The following is an 8,604-nucleotide window of genomic DNA, read 5'->3' on the forward strand; positions in this document are numbered from 1 at the left end:
TATCTCTAGGACATGCGAAGTATGCAGACATGGAATCTAAGAGATAATCTTAGTGTTTCCACTTTCGTCTTTCCCCCTACACCCCTTTACCTCCTTTTGTCTGCCCCAAAGCTATAGTGTCTAGCAACTGCTTCTTTTGTATTTTGTGACGTATGCCCGATACTGTAAACTTCGGGGTGAGCCTATATAAACCCTATGACACCAATAAACGAGGTTCCCATGCTGGCCTGCTTCGGCTTGTAAGTATTGGGTCCCCTTTGCAAAGGTTTTTGTTTCGTGTTGATCTCTGATAGTGGGTTCATTTGCACTCAACTCCGCACTCTTCCCGGGTGTAATAAGCGAGTTGGGGTTGACAGGGCGACTTGCATGTTGGGTTTGGACCTAACAAGCTTGTTCCACAAGACAGGCATTTATCTGCCAAGATTAAAATGCAAAAAGTGTTAGTATAATGTATTGAAAATGATTATAAATAATATCAAGTGTTCTGATATCACAAGATGGGCCAGTCCTCTAAAATAATGCACCAGTCTTCAAATTCATTAGATCAGAGTGGTCAATATAGCGGCTTCCAAATGTTGTTGGACTCCAACTAATAAATGGCCATGCTGGTTGGGGCTAATGGGAATCCAACAACATCTGGAGGGCAGCAGGTTGGCTGCCCCTGCATTAAATGTTATTTGAAAAGTGTATTTGAATTAGAATTTATTTAATTCGGTCCAAGACCAGCAATAGTGTATTTGAAAAGTATATTATTTCTGACCACTGGCTTTTGATTTGTCAAGGGCTTAACATCCCTAGCATTTCCCCCTGTTATCGCATGACTTAAGAATGTAATGGGAATCATGAGCTATTTATTTATTTATTTATATCCTGCCCTTCCTCCCAGCAGGAGCCTAGGGCGGCAAACAGAAGCACTAAAAACACTTTAAAATATCACAAAAATAGACCTTAAAATACATTAAAACAAAACAACTTTAAAAACATTTTTTTAAAAAAAGCTTTAAAAACATCTTAAATAAAAAGGGTTAAGAAAACCCATATCGTTTAGGAAAAAAAGGTTTAAAAAACGTTTTCATGTGTAGGATGCAAGAGACTGATAGGAAAGCTTATTACCCAGCCTTCTTCTGAGGTAGGTGTGTGTGTAGGTAGATAAGTAGCATCAGTGACTGAATGTTGTATCCAAGACATGCTATAAACATCACATTGTTACTTGTACCTGTACCAGCACATTGTTTGCAAAATGTGTGTCCACAGCTGGTGACGCTAAAGTCATACGCTTCCTGGCTGAAGCACTGGTTGCAATTAAACCAATCCATGTTACAAGAAGGAGAAGTGAGGCAGAGGTCCCACTCAGCTTCTGTCAGGAAAGGTATATCAGGAGGATATGTCAAATTTTAGTGGTATAGGGCAGAGGAGATAACAAGGGTGGACAGATAGAGAACAGTGAAGATGGAGGGGTTGTTATATATCAGAAAAGAAGTACTGAAAAACAGGGAAAGAGGTGGATGGATGGGTAGACTTGTATATGCTGGGGAAATTTAAAATTGGATTTCCCCATGATGAGGGACTGATGGATATTGTGTAGTAACCATGGAAGAGGGTATCAGTGATTATAGCACTGTAATTACTAACTTTGCTCACCACGCTGAACTTTTAAGAAATGGGATAAAAATATTTAAAACAAATACATGCTCAATTTCCCCACAAACAATTTAGTAACATCTGTAGTCTGCTCTGCTTGTTTCACCAAAGCCAATAGGACAGCCACAGCCCCAATTTATGGGCACTGTTAAGATCCACTGATTTCAATGGAATAGTTAAACATTTACTTAAATATCTTCCATTTAGGTATACAGGCTCCAGAGGGCTTAAAATGGCAAAACTGGCAGGAAAGATTTCTAAGCATGATGGAATGCAGTTCTGCTGCGTTCGTAGCCATGCATCCAGTACTTTGTGGTACCACAGAAACATGGATCTGAGGTGCAAGTCCTTGTGATTTTTAGTTATTTCTGTGTTTGATTATGTTTGATTTATGGTACAATGAATCTATTTTAAAGCTGTTTAATATATGGTTTTAATTATGTATTGGTTGTTTGTCTGTTGTGCACCGCCCAGAGAGCTTCGGCTATGGGGTGGTATATAAATTTAATAAATAAATAAATAAATAAATAAATAAACAGCAGCACCTTCATTCTGCTCTTAAATTGTTACTTGCATCGGTGTTATTATATTAATGTTTCCATAGTGCCTCAGAGGCAACTGGATCTATTATTTTTAGGATGTAATCTGTTGGCATCAATGTGAACTGTGATTAAACAGTAGATGACTGTGGCCTGCAAAATTCATGAGGGGATACATTGGGATCTATACCACATATCCATGTTTTTTGCACCATAGCATGTAGGGTCTATGATTTTTACTATGCAGTTCATGGATGTGGGTGCAAGGTGTGATTTGACAGTGGATTTGGGGTGTAACAAGCATGTGGATCTATGTGGATTTGTGCTTCAGTTTCTTTTTTGCCCTGCAGTGATATCATAAAGTGCTGAATCCATTATTTATTTATTTGTAACAGTGCAATCTGAAAATACAGGTGAGGGCTGTGATTTGATGGTATATTTGGGGGGAATCCAAAAACAAGTATCCATGCCTTGGATCCATATTTTTTCACACTTGTGCAATGGTGTGCTTGATCCATTATTTTTACAGAAGCCCATGGATACAAATGTGACTTGATTTGGTGGCAGAATTGGGTTTTCTCCATCTAAAGACATGAGGATTTGTATCTTGGATTAATGTTTTTGCACCATTGTCTGTGATTTTCATTGTGCAATCTCCAGACAAGGATGCAAAATGTGGTTTGGGAGGTTTTTGTGTGGTCTGCACATAAAAATCAAATGAATTCAGGATCCATGTTGATTCTAATAGAGCCAACATTTATCCACAAAACCGTATGCCACAATAAATGTGTTTGGTTTTAAAGGTATGACAAAGTGTTTTTGCAACAACAGACTAACACAGCTACCCCTCTGAAAGCAGGAACAATGATGTATCAGGGGCAGGTGTTAGAAAACAGGGACTGTTGGAAGAACCTGTGACTGATATTCCTTAATATTTTACCAGCCTCTGCTCTTTTTCTGACATTTTTGCATGGAAGGCTTGACATCTACACCTGTAGTTCAGGTACTTCTATCAGGCCTTGTTTTATAGCTTTGTATCCATATGATGGTTGTATTCTGTTGTTTAATAAAGAACACAATTTTCAAAAAGAAAATGGGGACTCTTTCTGCTATAAAGAGACCGCTGCAGGATATGCATAGTGGTCCCAAAGGAAAGAACATGAAATGTCTAGGAAGGTGCCAGGGAAATGCACATTTCAAAAATTAGTTTCAAAAAATATAAGTAAAACGAGTTTGCCAGTAGCAGAAAGAATCCTCATGAGAGAAACAGCTGGTTCAGTACCTCTTTATTTCTACCCAGAAACTTCAAACCTCCTCCTAATCCGCCTGTTTTCACGTGGCGAACGCTATCTAGTACGACAATTATGCATTTATATTTAACTCTTCTGTGGCAGGGACGCTTCCTTTGATAGGCAGTTTCTCTCGCTTCCCATCCTCGTCTCCCGCCCTTTTCTCGAGGCTATTTTGCCACCGCTTGAGCGGGGCAAACAACCGTTAAAAAGGGCGGGAAAATAGTCTGCAGAGGGTTTTTTTAAAAAAAGGCGCCGGCGGGGAGGATTGAAGGGAAGGGGCATAGGAACAGCCTCTGAGAAGAAAATAAGGAGGGAAAGGGGCACGGATGGAGGGGATGTTATGGCTATGGGGAGACAAATAGGCGTATAAGATGAGTGGGGGGCAAGAACTAAAGGAGAGGGGCTTTCGGGGTAGGAAGGAGATTGTGAATGAGAGTTAAGAAAGAAATGGAGGCAGAGGAGGAATTGGGGAATCTGAAGGGAAGAGACACTGAGAGTAGAAGGGCGGATGGGTAAGCTCTGAGGTAACAGAGCTGCCAGGGGAAGGAGTGTTTGTGGGTGTGAGGAGAAGCATAAAATGGTGTTCAGCTGGTTTGAATTGTTTATGGGTGATAAGTATAGGAATAGTGAAGTGATTCCGATTTGAAGGGGAAGAGCAAAGGAGCCTGGGTGAACTAGAACAATAGTCTTCAACCTTCCCAAAACATACCCACCTTGAACTCCAGCCAACAATAGCAAACCCAGTTGCCATTTTTAATAGTATTTCTTGGTTGTAGGAATTGTGACCCTCCTTTTTACATGGGCTTCAACAACATGGTTAACCTTTAAAACACAACAGCAGCACAGTCACAAACTCATAAGGGTTTTTTTTAGGATGGAATGGGGTTGGTTGGCCATGACCCCCCCCCCGCCAGTCATGTACTTTATATCATTGTGATGTATGCACATACATATGTGCAATGTAAGACATGAGAAGAGCCCTTCAGCTGGATCAGCCTAGTGGCCCATCTAGTCCTGCACCCAGATTTCACAGTAGCCAACCAAATGCCTCTGGGAAGCCTGCAAGAAGAACCTGAGGGCAACAGCACTCTCCCCACTTGCAATGAGTCCCAGCAAATTGTATTCAGAGGCATACTGCCTCCTACAGTAGAGGGAGCACATAGCCATCATGGTTAAGAGGAGTCCTGTTTGGAGGTTCTTGTGTGGAGGAGCCATATGCATACAACCCGCTCGCAATGGATGCTAAGTGTATGACCGGGGAGGGGTTTGGCAAGCATGTAGCATTGCTGTGCCGGAGGTGTAATCCTGAGCAGCTGCAATGAGAATCCTCCCCCCACATACAGGTTTGTGAACATGTGACAGATATCACATGACTCCCCTAATAAAACCGCAAGAAAAAGCATAAAATCAATAAACCAGATAGCAGTGGGGTGTGTGTGTGAAGAGATGATATCCTAAACAGCTAAATTAAATTAAGCTTATTTATTTGTTTAAAAAACAAATTTCAATACTGCCTTTGGGCCTCAGTTTACAACAATAACATCTCAATAAAGAGAATATTCAAAAGCAGAGTAAAAACATATAAAACAGGAGTATTGTTAGCAATATTGAAATACATTAAAAACCTGACAGGGAAAAAATGTTTCAATTGCTCTCCTAAAAGACAGCATAGATGGGACCAGTCTAACCTTCCTTTGGAAGGCGTTCCACAATCAGGGCTCTGCCCTTCATCCTATCATTTGCATCCTATCATATCTTAGCAGTGGAAAGCAGAGATAATTTCTGAAAATGACTGCCACTGATGTGGGAAAAAGCAATATTTCAAACATCCATTTAGATGCCATTAAAGGTCTGAAAGGACAGAATTCACCCGGCGCATAAAGAATAACAGCAAAGATGCTAGGCACATAAGTCTAGGGAGGGAGTTCCATCTTTGGTTGCCACCAATGGAAATATGTCCCTCTTTCTCTTTCCCTCCCTCAGTGACTAGAAGTGCCTATTTCCAGCGATGACTGGTTTGACTATGACTATTGTAGCTATGACTACAGCCCCTTTTGGACAGAGATGACATGGCAACAGTATTCCATGCTCTGATAACTTCCAGATTGGATTATTGCAATGCACTCTATGAGCGGCACATTTGAAGTTGAAGATGACTTGGGAACTTCAACTGGTCCAACATACAGCAGCCAGATTACTGGCTGGGGTTCTCTTTAGATCTCATATAACCCCTGTTCTAAAAACAGTTGCATAGGTTGCCGGTTTGTTTTCATGCCCAATTTAAGGTGCTCAAACTAGCATTTAAAGTCCTAAATGACTTAGGCATTTAAAGTCCTAAATGACTTATCTGAGAGACCATCTCCTTCCCTGCAGAACCTCTTGGGTGTTAAGATCAGCAGAGGGGGGCATTCCTGGTTCAGGAGAGGGCTTCCTCTGTGGCAGCCCCTGTTGTGGAATTCCCTCCCTACAGAGGTGTGTCTGGCAACTTGTGGATGCTAAAGACACACGTCTTTACCCTGGCCTTTGACACCTGAGATGTATGTTTTTAGGATCCACCCTATTCCTGTGAATATAATGTGTTTTAATGGTTTTTAATACGGTATTTTAGATTTTTTAACCTGTCCTGGGACCTAATGGTAAAAGGTGAGCAACAACAACATCAACAATACCTATGCTCACACAACACATATATGTAGAATGAACGTATGGAGCAAGCAAATGGGGTTGTATCCACAGGCTGCACCCCAAACTTCCATATGTTCATCCAGAGGTTAAGGACAGGCCCAGTCCCACTCTTTGCTTCCACACATATATTCTACAACAGGGGTTCTCAGAGCCCACTTGAGATGGCTGAAAATCATTGTCCCACCAATGTCAAAAAGATGTTACAGGGACAAAGCCAGTCACAAATGGTGGCAGATGGAGGGAGATTTTGACATAGTCAACTGTCAATTACTGATATCACTTTGTATTGATACCTAATCCTTCTTTGGAAATTGCATTAATTGCATTTTGGAAAACTTGAAAGGTATCTCTATTTCATTGTGGTACAGAAAAATTTGGCAACTAGCATTAATGGAGAAATTGATGCAGAAGCTAAAGACTGTGAAAGGACAAAAATACAATTGTTGTGGAGTGGTGGAGCTTTATTACACACACCAATGCAGTAGACAATAAAAACAAGGTTCCCAAGATTTTTCAAGTTTATGGATTTCATAAAGGTGACAAAACAATAATGCCAACACATCATTTATTTATATGTTTAAGCACAGGAAAACTTATTTTATATATGATGTACCTCTCTTATTTTCAGTTAATTATGATTTGAGTTGTTCTTGACTATATCAATTAAAAAATAAATTAAAAAGAAGGAGAGGTGGGTGTATGGAAAGGAAAACAGGGGCACTGACATATAGAAATGGAAATGAGGTCACTGGAGTGAAACAGAGGATATGAATGGTGTCATAGTTAGTGGTGAATGTAGCATTAAAAGAAGCTGAAGGATGCCAGAGAGTGGTAAGAAATTCTGGATGTGGAGTAATGGGTGCTGGAAAGATCAGGTGCCCAGGGTAGCAGTTCATTCATTAATAAAGCAAAGATTGAGAGAGGAGTGTTAAGTAAAGTGACCACCTTTTGCCTGACTGTCAGGGCCCCTATTCCTGCAACTTTGGCAGATCCAACAGGTCAAGCATTTCTAAACCATTTTGTCTGTGCTTCAGTGAGTTGCATCTGTGGATCCACTGCCTGTTATTTGCACAAGATCCCTGCCAGAAGAAAAAGGTGGGAATCCTAAGTGTTCAAGGAAGTGAGGAGCAATAAGGGGATGAACTGACTTTGAGTGATGGGTCGTAGATACAGATTAGGGATAAGGACCTATTCTGGGGTTAAGAACCTAATCTAGTATCTGGGTAGTTCTTATGTGGAGCTGTAGTCCTTTTAGATTGCTTCCAGCAGGAGGCAGAACCAGCGCTATCTGCCCAATGCCTAGGATGGATTTTGTAGAGAGCAGAATTGTGGTTAATAGTGTGTGTGTGTGGGGGGGGAACAGTCACTTTTAATGAAGTTTTGCTTTATTCCATTTCTACTTTAGTCTCGTTCTTCCCTCTTTCATTTGCATGCTTAGCCCCCACAAAAACAAATTGTTAGGCAGCTGTTGCTGAGGCACCCCCTGCCCCCCCACAATGCTTTCTCCTCATTCTCTGCTGTTATCTTCTCTCCTTCTCAGCCCTGACCTTTGCTCTCCTGTTCTGCTGAGATTATGATAAAAGAGTCAAGGTGCTCCCCAAAGGCTGGACTTCACCCCTACATTGCAGGAGAACGTGCCAAATCAGCAGAGATGGCAGAGGGAGAATGTGCCAAGCAAGGGGAATTGGGGACAATGAACAGAAGGGATGGAGCAAAGGTGCGGGGGAAGAAGGAAGCAGAATGGTACACAGGAAAGGGGGGCACGCTGAGTTCTGTCGTTTTGCTCCTCCTTTTTTTCTATGCCTGTCTCTGTTGTCAAATGCCTCTTTTCTGCTTTTCCAGCTCTGGAAGCGGAGATATTTCCAAAAAGAGGTAAATGGAACAACGTGGGCACTCACACAATTCTCACAGAGGGCAGTATATTGGGGTGTACACCCCCCCAAAACGGAGTTGTGGGAAAGATTAAAATCGGTAGTGAAATGCACTTTATTGATTGAGCAATAAATCAATATTTATTGATAATACGAGGAAAGGTTGCAGCATTTGGGGCTTTTTAGTTTAGAGAAAAGGCGGGTCAGAGGAGACATGATAGAAGTGTATAAAATTATGCATGGCATTGAGAAAGTGGATAGAGAAAAGTTCTTCTCCCTCTCTCATAATACTAGAACTCGTGGACATTCAAAGAAGCTGAATGTGGGAAGATTCAGGACAGACAAAAGGAAGTACTTCTTTACTCAGCGCATAGTTAAACTATGGAATTTGCTCCCACAAGATGCAGTAATGGCCACCAGCTTGGATGGCTTTAAAAGAAGATTAGACAAATTCATGGAGGACAGGGCTATCAATGGCTACTAGCCGTGATGGCTGTGCTGTGCCACCCTAGGCAGAGGCAGCATGCTTCTGAAAACCAGTTGCCGGAAGCCTCAGGAGGGGAGAGTGTTCTTGCA

Source organism: Rhineura floridana, chromosome 11 (assembly GCF_030035675.1).
Source record: "Rhineura floridana isolate rRhiFlo1 chromosome 11, rRhiFlo1.hap2, whole genome shotgun sequence".
Taxonomy (NCBI): Eukaryota; Metazoa; Chordata; class Lepidosauria; order Squamata; family Rhineuridae; genus Rhineura; species Rhineura floridana.